We start from the raw sequence: 12,581 nt of genomic DNA, 5'->3' as shown, positions 1-12,581 counted from the left end.
ATTTTTGTTCACACAGGCTGATCAGGTACTTGTTCAGTCTCTTGTCTCTTGTCTACTACTACGGCTCCCTCTGTCAGGTCTACCTACAGTATGAACGCAATTCCAAATGATCCAAAATGTAGCTGCATGACTTGTTTTCAATCTGCCTACTGTAAGTTCTGGCACTGATGCTTGCCTTCATAGCCAAAAATGGACCAGCTCCCTCTTACCTCAAAGCCCTCATCACTCCTCGCACTGCACCTCGCACCCTCAGAGCTACCAGCACCGCTCGACTGGTCCCTCCCACCGCCGCTCTGGATAAGGGCACCTGCCAAATGCTGTAAATGTAAATGTAATGATTCCCAGTTTGGTCTGTATAGACGTCTGTGTCAGTCGCTGTCTGAAGATATTTCACAACATGATTTTTTAACAATTTTAAACAATACATGTTAGCAATTGAAAACATTTTTTTTACAGTACAGACCAAAAGTTTGGACACACCATCCAAAAGTTTGGACACACCACCTTTTCAACAGGACAATGACCCCAAACACACCTCCAGGCTGTGTAAGGGCTATTTGACCATGAAGGAGAGTGATGGGGTGCTGCGCCAGATGACCTGGCCTCCACAGTCACCGGACCTGAACCCGATCGAGATGGTTTGGGGTGAGCTGGACCGCAGAGTGAAGGCAAAAGGGCCAACAAGTGCTAAACATCTCTGGGAACTCCTTCAAAACTGTTGGAAGACCATTTCAGGTGACGACCTCTTGAAGCTCATCAAGAGAATGCCAAGAGTGTGCAAAGCAGTAATCAGAGCAAAAGGTGGCTACTTTGAAGAACCTAGAATATGACATATTTTCAGTCGTTTCACACTTTTTTGTTATGTACGTATATAATTCCACACGTGTTAATTCATAGTTTTGATGCCTTCAGTGTGAATCTACAATTTTCATAGTCATGAAAATAAAGAAAACTCTTTGAATGAGAAGGTGTGTCCAAACTTTTGGTCTGTACTGTATATATTCACAGAAGACTTTGGTATTTAACATTATTTTCAACATAATGACAAAGTCTGCTGTCCAAATTGGGGTTGATAGGTCATTACTCCACTAAGTTGGAAGCTTCTGGAAAGAGAGTTCATGCATTGCAGAGGAAGCACTACAAGAGTTCTTGAGACTTATTGAGATATTTTCTGTATTACTTTGGACGTTTCTTGGCATTTTGTGCTTGGATTTATTTCAGGATTGGGAGCGGTTCTAGTTAAAGATGGTCTTGATTTGTAAAAGTACCAGTATACTGGCGAATTGGGACAATTTCAATCAATTAAAAAAAAATAATGATTTTATAGCCGCAAGTCTGATCTTAAATGAGTCAGGATTTTGTCTTTTGTTTTCTTCTGTCACTTTAAACAGAATTTTAGTGATTGAAGATAAACACCTACAAGTTTTAGCTGCTTATGAACAAACACTTGAGGCATCACAGATGAAAAATGGTTTGATATCAACATTTACTTTGCAAATGCTTGAAGTCCTAAGTGGAGTGAGACATGACAAAGACATTCAGTGATCTACATGGACAAAACCAAACAAGAAGAAGTAACGATTTTTTGGACTTTGGGGGAAAGACGCAACGATTTACTTAATTTAATAAGAATAATTTCTGCAGTTTACTTGCATCCAAGTGTTCCATACGTATGCATGCGTACACATCCAGCATGTCCACAGAAAAGCGTGCACGACCCCCACTCGCCCACCCAGACCCTCACAGTGCGGCGTTCTGCTGTGCCGCCATACATTTCCTCAGATGTTCAGAAACAGACAGCCGCATTCATGACCGTCAAATTCAACAGATTTTGCAGTAAATGATGACGGTCACACTTCACACAGTGATGCTCTGCAATATGGACACACACACACACACACACACCCACACACACACACACACACACACACACACACACACACACACACACACACATTTCAAAGACTGATTCTGACTAAATACGAAGCTGAGGTGACGCTTCAGATCCCGCTGTTATTTTCCATCTGCATTCTGCAGCTCTTATTTACTGTACCACACACACACACACACACACACACATACACATACACATACACATACACATACACACACACACACACACACACACACACACACACACATAAACACACACATAAACACAGACACAGATGTATATATATACCAGAATCATTCAAAAACACCTTGTAGTAATAAAGATATTCTCATTTTAAATTGAGCATGTCATTTTCAAGCAAGAGGCTCAAAAGTTTGAACAGGTTAACTATTTACCCGGCTAATTAACACTCTTCTAAACAGAAAGTGAACCCAAACCTCAGTAACTAAAAAGGTATCTTTTATAAATAAAAACTGTAGTTTTTCTTTTGATGATCAACCAAAAAATCAAATAACTTCAGAACTATGAGATATTTCTATCATGGAGGACACATTTGGTCTCCTCCATGATATAAAACCATGTCCACACACACACACACACACACACACACACACTCTCTCTCTCTCTAGTGCAAGAGAAAGTGAGAGACGAAAGCATGGCCACGTCAGGAAAGCAGAGCAGAGATCAGGTAGGAACAGGGACATGTGATCTACAGCAGTGTTGTAATGAATACTAACAGTTTGTTCTTCACTCATGATTTCAAGGTAAATATTATAAAGGTTTCATTATGCATATTTATTTTTGTCATGTATGATGACATTACTATAGATATGTAGCATACTGTAACATCCTATTGCAGACTGACTAAAGTGTAAATAGAAAGATATGGACACAGTGAAAGGTAGTGCAAGATAAAGCTTGGATTCAGTATAAGGGACGCACAGAAAGTTATGGTACAGAAAATGGTCTTACAAAAATATCAAAAATATAAATAAATAAAAAACTAAAAATTGTGAGCAAAAAAAATGTAATAATTCTACAACAAAAAAGCCATTCCAAATTGTTTGTCAATTAGTATTAGTACTGAATCAAATGCAGTAGCTACTGAATCAAATGTGGTAGGTACTAAATTAAATGCGGTAGGTACTAAATTAAATGTGGTAGGTACTGAATCAAATGAAGTAAATACTGAATCAAATGAAGTAAATACTGAATTGAATGCCATAGGTACTGAATCAAATGCAGTAGGTACTTACCCAAATGCCAAAGCTACTGAATCGAATGCCATAGGTACTTAATCAAGTGCAGTAGCTACTGAATCAAATGCAGTAGCTACTGAATCAAATGTGGTTAGCTACTGAATCAAATGCAGTAGGTACTGAATTGAGTGCAGCAGTTACTAAATCAAATTCAGTAGCTACTGAATCAAATGGCATAGTTACTGAATCGATTGTAGTAGGTAATAAATCAAATGCCGTAGGTATTAAATCAAACGTGGTAAAACTGAATCAAATGAAGTAGCTAGTGAATAAAATGCAGAAGATACTGAATCAAATACTTAAGGTACTAAGTCGAATACAGTAAGTACTGAATCAAATGTGGCAGGTACCAAATCAAATGCACTAGCTTCTGTCACAGTACACAATTTCTATGCATATGAAGAACAACCTAATTAAATACTAACTAAAGAAGAGGTGAACACTACAGAATAACAAACAAACAAAAAATACACATGGAAAGTTTTATTTTTTCTACAATGAAACCAACAGATGAGTATTTCAACCTGTGAATCTGGGAAAATTGATGTGGAAACATTAAACAAGGGACATTAAAGTGATTTGTAATCACTTTTCATACCAAGTATAAAGAGGCAGAACATCCCCTAAGCACTTCTTCACACCAGGTTTGATACACCACTTAAAACATGATGTCCTGCTCTATATGCAAATTACATCGACAAGGAAAGTTCCTGCTGCATGCTGATGCTCTCCGTAGCCACATTTTAAAAAATAGACTGAAAACAACAGCACTGTGCATGACAAAATCTTCTTCTTCTTCTTCTTCTTCTTCTTTTGTCTTTTCCAGTCAGGAGTCGCCATAGCGAATCATCTGTTTCCACTTTATCCACAGCATCCTCTACTCTCACAAATCTGCACAACTAAATAAATAACAGAATTCACTTTTACACCAATTCAACACTTGTTTGACTGTATATTTGTAATCACACCCCCAGTTCCACCCATATGAGGATGGGTTCCCCTTTGAGTCTGGTTCCTCTCAAGGTTTCTTCCTTACCAATTTAAGGGAGTTTTTCCTTGCCACTGCTGCCTGAGACACCTCAGACTTGCTCATTGGGGATAAATACATACATACATACATACATACATACATACATACATACATACATACATACACACTGTGAACTATATATATCTTATTTTTTTACTATATTCATTCTTTTTTCTCCTTATGTTTAACTTCTGTTCTATGTTTATGTTCTGTAAAGCTGCTTTGAGACGAAGCTCATTGTAAAAAGAGCTATACAAATAAACTTGAATTGAATTGAATTGAACTTTTGGATTAAAGCCATTATGTGCTGTCAAATGCTAAATATCAGTCGTAAATAAAACACAGCGATCCTCATCTACAAAGTGCTGGAAATGTACGACATAGTCATAGTCGCAGACAATCTACCTGTGTGTAAGGTGTGGTCAGTGAAGCAAGGACACGTGTACAATAACCCAACATGTGCCTTATTTAAGCAGGTGAATGTCAGGGCTAGAAAGTCAACAGACAGTAATAAACTAGAATGAGACAATACAAGGGAAAACAGGCGAAGGCCAAAAACACAGAACAAGAAGATGGCTTTGCACAAGGTTTTTTTTTTTTTTTAAAGCTATAGGGGAAAAGCAGCACACCAAATGAGTAGTGTCTGAGTTCTCACTATACATAATACACTAGATGAGATTCTGCAGTATGGAGCGATTCCACACTGCGACATCCCATAATGAATTGGGACTGACACGGACAAGCTGTCAGAATCAAAAATGGTGGAAGTGCTATAGGTATTACAGTAAATGTTGTTGTTGTAAGTGGATAAAAGGTACTTGGGTCCACTGAACCACTTCAAAAATCCCCCAGAAATAGTAGACCATTCGGGTACCTTTGTGGTACTAAGATTAGAGACACAGAAATTCTAATCTTGGGCAGTATTTAGCATAGATAGTAGGTGAGTTGGGACGCAGCATCTGTTATTAACTGATGCTGTAGATGGAAGCCCCACCCACTTTCCCTGGACATAAGAAGTCTCTCCTTTTGACTTTATTTTCCCGCTCGAAAGATCGTATGTTCCTCTTGCCTAACATTAGACAATTCTATAGTTCATATCAGTTAACTGTATTTATTATGAATGTCACTGAAAAAGGTTTAGTTGTTAGCACGTTCGCCTCACACCTCCAGGGTTGGGGATTCCCGCCTCCGCCTTGTGTGTGTGGAGTTTGCATGTTCTCCCCGTGCCTCGGGGGTTTCCTCCGGGTACTCCGGTTTCCTCCCCCGGTCCAAAGACATGCATGGTAGGTTGATTGGCATCTCTGGAAAATTGTCCGTAGTGTGTGAGTGTGTGAGTGAATGAGAGTGTGTGTGTGCCCTGCGATGGGTTGGCACTCCGTCCAGGGTGTATCCTGCCTCGATGCCCGATGACGCCCGAGATTCGGATAAGCGGTAGAAAATTAAACACTGAAATACAGTCATCCAAGTTATTTGTCTACATAAACATTACAGAACAACTCAGGGAAACTTGATGGTTTCGTCTATTCGTCCATTACTAACTATGTGTTTAAAAATATATGTGTCAAGATGGTTATCATTGCAAAATGACTGAACCATTCCAAATAGCTGCTAATATCAACCTGTTGAGAAGAACATGAGTCCTCACTGTGAAAAAGGAAGTATGGCATAGTTATCTGTTCAATATGCAAATGAAATCTAAGCCTGCAATATAAGCAATAAAATCCATGTGCATTGGTAATGACACTGTAAAAGGAAACAGAGAGATAGAGAGAAAATCATACAAGTCCTCAGTAATGACCAGTGGGTTTGCAGCGGAATTTGTTTTGAGCAGCACAACACTCGGCTCGGCTTAATGAGCTCTGCCTCTCCACAAGCGGTGTGAGACGGACAAACGAAGGCAGTCTAATTAGTGGAAACAGGTGTTGTGGTGCATGTTTGGAAAAATGAATATGGACATTTTTGGCCTCCTGGACTGGAATGAGGAGTCATTATGAAAGCGCAGGTGAAAGTGAGAAAATCTAATAAAGGACTTCCCACAGGACATGAAAATGATGAGATCCATTTCTGCACTTTGTGCGTCAACACATGACTCATCCGTAGGCTTGGGTTTGGGGTGATAAAAGCAGGTTGTTGGAGTGTTTTCACTTTCAAATATTGTGTTTTAACTGCTTTTGGATGGAACGTTCAGGTTGTTTTGCTTTGGTTGTTCAGTGATCGTGTCTGAACAAATACGGGCTCTGAAAAAATCAAGGTTCGTACATTTCACACATGCACACACACACACACACACACACACACACACACACACACACACACACACACACACAAATGTCTCATTTGCAGCTTACTTGGAACATTTTTTCAGCTGCAAGTCAGTCATGTGCTAGGCATCATAGCAGGTTTAATTAATCACAGGAAGAAAGTTGTTTGAACTAAATCTACTTATCACGCGAGGGTGTGAAGTTGAAATACATCATCACCAGAAGGGGGTGCTATCTTACCACTCTGTATGATAATGGCTATAAACAAAACATCGTGCTGATGTCTTCTCTATTAGCAAACATTTCCCTTCTGAGTCAAGGCTCCTTTGGGGTTTAGGAGCACAGAATGGCTGGAAACCATGGATCTGAGGCCATGACTCTCCCTTCTTATGGCTTGGTCGAGGCAAGGTGCCACACAGACAGTCCTTTTGGCTGTGCTGGCTTTGTGATCACTAATCCTGCACTGTCTTTTGATTGACTTCTTTGGCACCAGAATCCAAGTCCAAAGGGTCGATATGCACTCGTCTGGCATCTTGGACTACGCTGTCCACAAACGATGCTGTAATTTCTATATAAGTAGTGCATGTAGTATTGTTGTAGTACACTGTCTGGTAAGATCATATCAACTGCAGTCATGTGACCACAGTCGACCTCTTTAGGTACAATATTCATTCCAGTATTTAACCAGAGAAGTGTCCAAATTGGCTTCCGATGGGTTCAGGTACCAAGGTGTGTTAATGCAATTCTTCTTGCATACATCTATAAGATAACCACTCTAAAGTAAGTCCATACAAATTGAAGACAACACAGGTTCTGTCAGACACGCGGGGATAAAAGTCCCAAATGCAGGATAGCTTAAATAAAACGGGGTTTATTAACAAAAAAAAAAACACGAAACATGGACAACGACTCGAGACACGACAACAAAAGACACCAGGACAAAACAAAGGATTTCACGCTGCCTTAGGCAACGTGGCTTAACTAAATACTAATAATAATTTAGACACATGAGGGACAGGTGTGCAGCGGCGGGGAGGAAAAGACAAGGGCGGGGCAGACACGTGAACACGGACACGTGAACACTGCCTACTCTACTGGTGGAACGGCAAGGGAAACTACTCGACCATGCTAGTCCACACTTCTGAGGAGATTGTCCGTGCTAGCCGGCTAGACATTGGCTGGACTTGGAGGTGAAAATGCAAAAAAGAAACTGACCAGGCGGAAAGAGATGACATGTACTTCAATTCATTTACCCTTAATCTTACCCGTAATGTCTCTTAGGTGTCAGTGTGAAAAGTTTTGATGCACAGAGTACCTGAGTACCTGTAGCTCTGACCTCAAACCCTGCCTAGCAACTCTTCACAGTGTTACATGAATTAAGACAGTTCCAGGGAGGGATCGCGATCCTTTTTAAAAACAAAAAAAAAACAAAATAACACTCATAATTCGATTCTGTGGTGCTACACACTGCTCCCGGTGGTTAGGAGTAACGGGAAATCGAACATACTTAAATTGTAAATAGTAAATTTATTTTGTATTGTTTTGATATTGTATTGTATATTTTGTGCAGTGAATTCTTGGCACGTTATGCGTTGGCTTGGTTGCTGCAAGCAGTGCGTCAAACACATCAACACTTCCACATATGTGTATGGACACACACACACACACCTTATTTAGAAATCATGCGACCCAAGTGCTACAAAATTGCAACTTTAATTCAGCTTATATTTACATGCTTGAAGAATGCTGTGTGTGGTAAATCCACTATAAGGCAAAGATTTGTTGCACTGACAATGAGTAATGACTCATGCTCATATTTAGAACAATATACAGTACAGCTCATGATGATGATTTATATCACACATGACATAAAGAAAGAGAGAGAGAGAGAGAGAGAGAGAGAGAGAGAGAGAGAGAGAGAGAGAGAGAGAGAGAGAGAGAGAGAGGCTTCAGCTTTTGATACACACTTATGCACCAAGTGGCACATGAACAGTTTGTCAGTATCTAAACCATTCTCTCTCTCTCTCTCTCTCTCTCTCTCTCTCTCTCTCTCTCTCTCTCTCTCTCTCTCTCTCTCTCTCTCTCTCACTCACTCACTTACACACAACACATATATGCAATAAGAACAATACAAAAAAAGGCATAAGATCGTACAAAAAATGCAACAAACATCTTACCTGGAGTCTGCCATCACTGACTTGCAGGCTGGAGTAAACATAGCACGCAGAGGGGATGGAGTGTTTCTACACACGAGCTGTGAGACTGCAAGAGTGAGAGCGTGGTGTACTATACTACAGAGAGAGAGAGAGAGAGAGAGAGAGAGAGAGAGAGAGAGAGAGAGAGAGAGAGAGAGAGAGAGAGAGAGAGAGAGAGAGAGAGAGAGAGAGAGAGAGAGAGATATGGGGGATGGAGGAACGAGAATCAGGGAGGGAATTATGAGAAAGACACCGATGGGAAAATGAGAAAGAGAGGCTGTGTTTGTGTGTGTGTGTGTGTGTGTGTGTGTGTGTGTGTGTGTGTGTGTGTGTGTGTGTGTGTGTGTGTGTGTGTGTGTGTGTGCGTGAGTGTATGTGTGTCCGTGTGTCCGTGTGTGTGGGTTTGTGCCTGAGCTTAAGCATGTGTGGATGTCGTATTGTTTTTTGTTTGTTTTTTTGTTTTTTTCCCCTGTAAATCACTGTTTCAAAAGTATTGGCACCCTAAAAATTAATACACAGAAATGCCTCCGCTGCAGAGAACAGATTCACAAAGACTCTTGGAATATCTAACAAGACTGGAGCTCCTAAATGCACAACCTTTTTAGCTTCTTTATTTCCTTAAATAAAATTAAATAAATGTGCTTCTGAATTCTGACTGCAGATTTCCAATATAGTTCAAATAATGGAGATTGAGCTCATCACAATTTTAAAGAATTTTGTGTGTTTTGAGTGAAAAATCCACCACATACAGCCAAGCCAAGCAGATCTCGAGCATAAATATCCAATATTACTTATTGAAATTCATGGTGCAGGTAGAAAGCCCATGGACCACTAACCTCAAAACCGCCTCAAAATATCAGCCATCATGTTTTGCAGTAAGATCTGTGTTCTTCCTTTTTTCCTTTCCGTCATATATCAACAATGATGCTCATGTTGAAAATGTCATTTTTTAGGTCCATTAATTTTTTTTAAATAAATCAGAAATCTGCTAAAAAAAAAAAAAAAACATGTTTCAGGTTGTTTTAATGTTGTTGTTTTTTTGTCAAAAACTCTGCTACTTTCTTTGACAAGATACTGGGTAATGTATTTATAGCATATATAACATGTATTTATAACATATGTTGTAGCCTGGTGGTTAAGGTGTTGGATTAGAAGGTTGTGAGTTCGATTCCCAGGTCCACCAGGCTGCCACTGCTGAGTTTGAAGACTTCCGTCAGACAACATTAGGTCTTAAACTGTTTGGCCCTTAAGCAAGGCCCTTAACCCTCTCTGTATCCCCCTGCACTCCGACTCCAAACTCCTCAGTTTCGATATGTGAGGAAATTAATTCTACTGTGCTGTAATGTATATGTGGCGATAATAAAGACTTCTGATTAATCATTCATTCATTCACTACCGCTTATCCGAACTTCTCGGGTCACGTAGAGCCTGTGCCTATCTCAGGCGTCATTGGGCATCAAGGCAGGATACACACTGGACGGAGTGCCAACCCATCACAGGGCACACACACACTCTCATTCACACACTACGGACAAATTTCCAGAGATGCCAATCAACCTACCATGCATGTCTTTGGACCGGGGGAGGAAACCGGAGTACCCAGAGGAAACCCCCGAGGCACAGGGATAACATGCAAACTCCACACACACAAGGTGGAACCGGGAATCGAACCCCCAACCCTGGAGGTGTGAGGCGAACATGCTAACCACTAAGCCACCGTGACCCCCCGACAATTAATCATCATTCATTAATCCTGTTTGTACATGCTTCAGATCAATAAAAGATCACCAATTCAAATGACACAGCGTCTAAACCCGTTTTATTCCTCGTTCCATATGATTCATCTGAATCATTCACACATGCTGTACTTCTGACATACTGGATCCTTTATGAATGAAATTCTCAGATCACTCAAAAAGATTTGCTTCTTAATGGTCTTTTTTGGCTTTCTATAATAAATATAATATCTGATTTGTTATCAAATTCAATTTTTTTAAATCAATTCATTTTATATAATTCAATTTACTTGTCTTGTGTTTTAACAATAGTCATTGTCTCAAAACGGTTTTACATAAGTACAGAAACAGAATAAACATTTTAAAGTTTAAAAGAAAGTTATTATTAAATAAAGTTATATTATTTATCTCTAACCATTTTCCATAATGAACAAGCCTGAGGTGATGGTGGTGAGGAAAATCTCAGGATTGGATAATCATTTCATCATAAGTACACCTTATCGGTTAAATAATGCATAAACAAGTTAAATACATAAGTTCCATTACACACAATAGTACGATGTTAAAGGAACATTTACATAATCTTTACCACATCTGAAGTGTGTGCATGTGATTACATGTAGAATTAATAATCAATAAATGTAGAAATGCTCAGTTTTACTATCATTCAAAAAAGTTTTGGCACCCCTGGCCGATTTACATACAGTATGTTTGGGTTTTTTTTATTTTATTTTAGAAGGGAAATAAAATAAACACCATCTCTGCAGCTTAAATATTTTGATCATATAACAGAATTGTAACTGTAGTCATGTTGTTTGGACACCCTGCCTAATCAGTACAAAACAGTAACACCCTAGCTGGCAAAACTCACAGCTTGCAAACCCTTTTTATAGCCAGCCAACGATCTTACTATTCCTGTTTAATGAATTTTCACACAGTTTTCCTGGCAAATGTTTGAAAATATCCTTGAGGTTCTTCTTGTATGAAGCAATAAAACATGGACCTCGGACTAGGGGTGCCAATACTTTTGCACGAAACTTTGTGAAGCTGATTTAAAACTACATGCGGTACCATCTAAAAATGAAAGGTGTTCGGTGTCCATTTTTAGCCGTTAAATCAACAAGCCTTCTCAGCTTCATTTATAAAAAATCTTATGCATGAATGGGCACAATAGGTTCAATAGCTGCCCCAAGACTTCTATTACAAGAAAATCACACACTCTTCTCTCGATACAGGAAAATGCGCTCTGATCTGATTCTCATTTGTGGTTGTCTCACATTCGCTACAGATGTGATGTAATGCGATTACTTTGAAAAACCCTGGAGTATTTAAGTTAATGCTAATACATGACGACTCGTGGCTTAAATCAATTTAAACATCGCATGCGAAGATGCCTCAGGTGCTAAAGTAACATCGTTAATGTTACACTCCTCATCCGCAGTCCCAAGTGCCTCTGATCTCAAATACACAAGTATTAGTATTGATTTGGTCTGCTGATAATGTAATTGCTCTGCTAAGAGATATAAATAATCAAATGTGATTCGGTGAGAGAACTCAAATCACACACACACACACACACACACACACACACACACACACACACACACACACACACACACACATGCCTTTAGGGTGTGTTCGAACCATTCTTCCCTCCTGTCGAACCTGTCCTGCTCATTGCTTTTGATTGCTTAACGTTGTCGTGCGAGCCTCCTCCAATCTCTTGGCAGATTAGCTTTCTGAGAGCCAGCGTGCCTTCGAACTGGTGCACTTTCTTGGGTTGCCTTGGTAACCCTTCAAAATGTTCTTGCAGTGCTCTTTTTGGAGTTCTGCCAATGCAGTACATATGAATATTCTACATATACCCACAGAGACTGAATGTTCTCTCGTGTTAACATCTAATTTTTGAAGCCAGAGGGTTTTGGAACCTGTACATTATAACATCTGACTGGATTTAGGAGATTGTAGGTTGACAGATTGCGATAAAATCCCCCTCATTGTTATCAAACAATTTTTTTTTTCTGAGTGTGTCCAGTCTCCCATAGTGTTCATTTATGTTTTTATTTAAGCAGCTGGATATGTTCCAGGTTGATATCATGGTGCTGGAATTACATAACAGTTCTAAATATCACAACATATCCACTACATTAATAATCCTGTGTTTGCGCTCCAGTGCACAAATTAGAGTCATCAATCTGAGGTCAGA

General features: G+C 39.6%; 1 protein-coding gene across 1 annotated transcript in view; it reads right to left on the bottom strand.

Annotated features, from left to right (window-relative positions):
• rap1gap2a (RAP1 GTPase activating protein 2a) overlaps window positions 1-8,730 on the bottom strand; it is a 125,555-nt gene extending 116,825 nt beyond the window's left edge. The window contains exon 1 of the mRNA XM_047820496.1: window positions 8,622-8,730. The gene's annotated coding sequence lies outside the window, so the exon portion shown is untranslated. The remainder of the gene's footprint in view (window positions 1-8,621) is intronic.
• Between the last annotated feature and the right edge of the window lie 3,851 nt (window positions 8,731-12,581).

The sequence above is a fragment of the Tachysurus fulvidraco genome, chromosome 11, assembly GCF_022655615.1.
Source record: "Tachysurus fulvidraco isolate hzauxx_2018 chromosome 11, HZAU_PFXX_2.0, whole genome shotgun sequence".
NCBI classification, from domain to species: domain Eukaryota; kingdom Metazoa; phylum Chordata; class Actinopteri; order Siluriformes; family Bagridae; genus Tachysurus; species Tachysurus fulvidraco.
The sequence above is the reverse complement of the archived record's forward strand: the minus strand, read 5'-3'. Positions and strand labels throughout refer to the sequence as shown.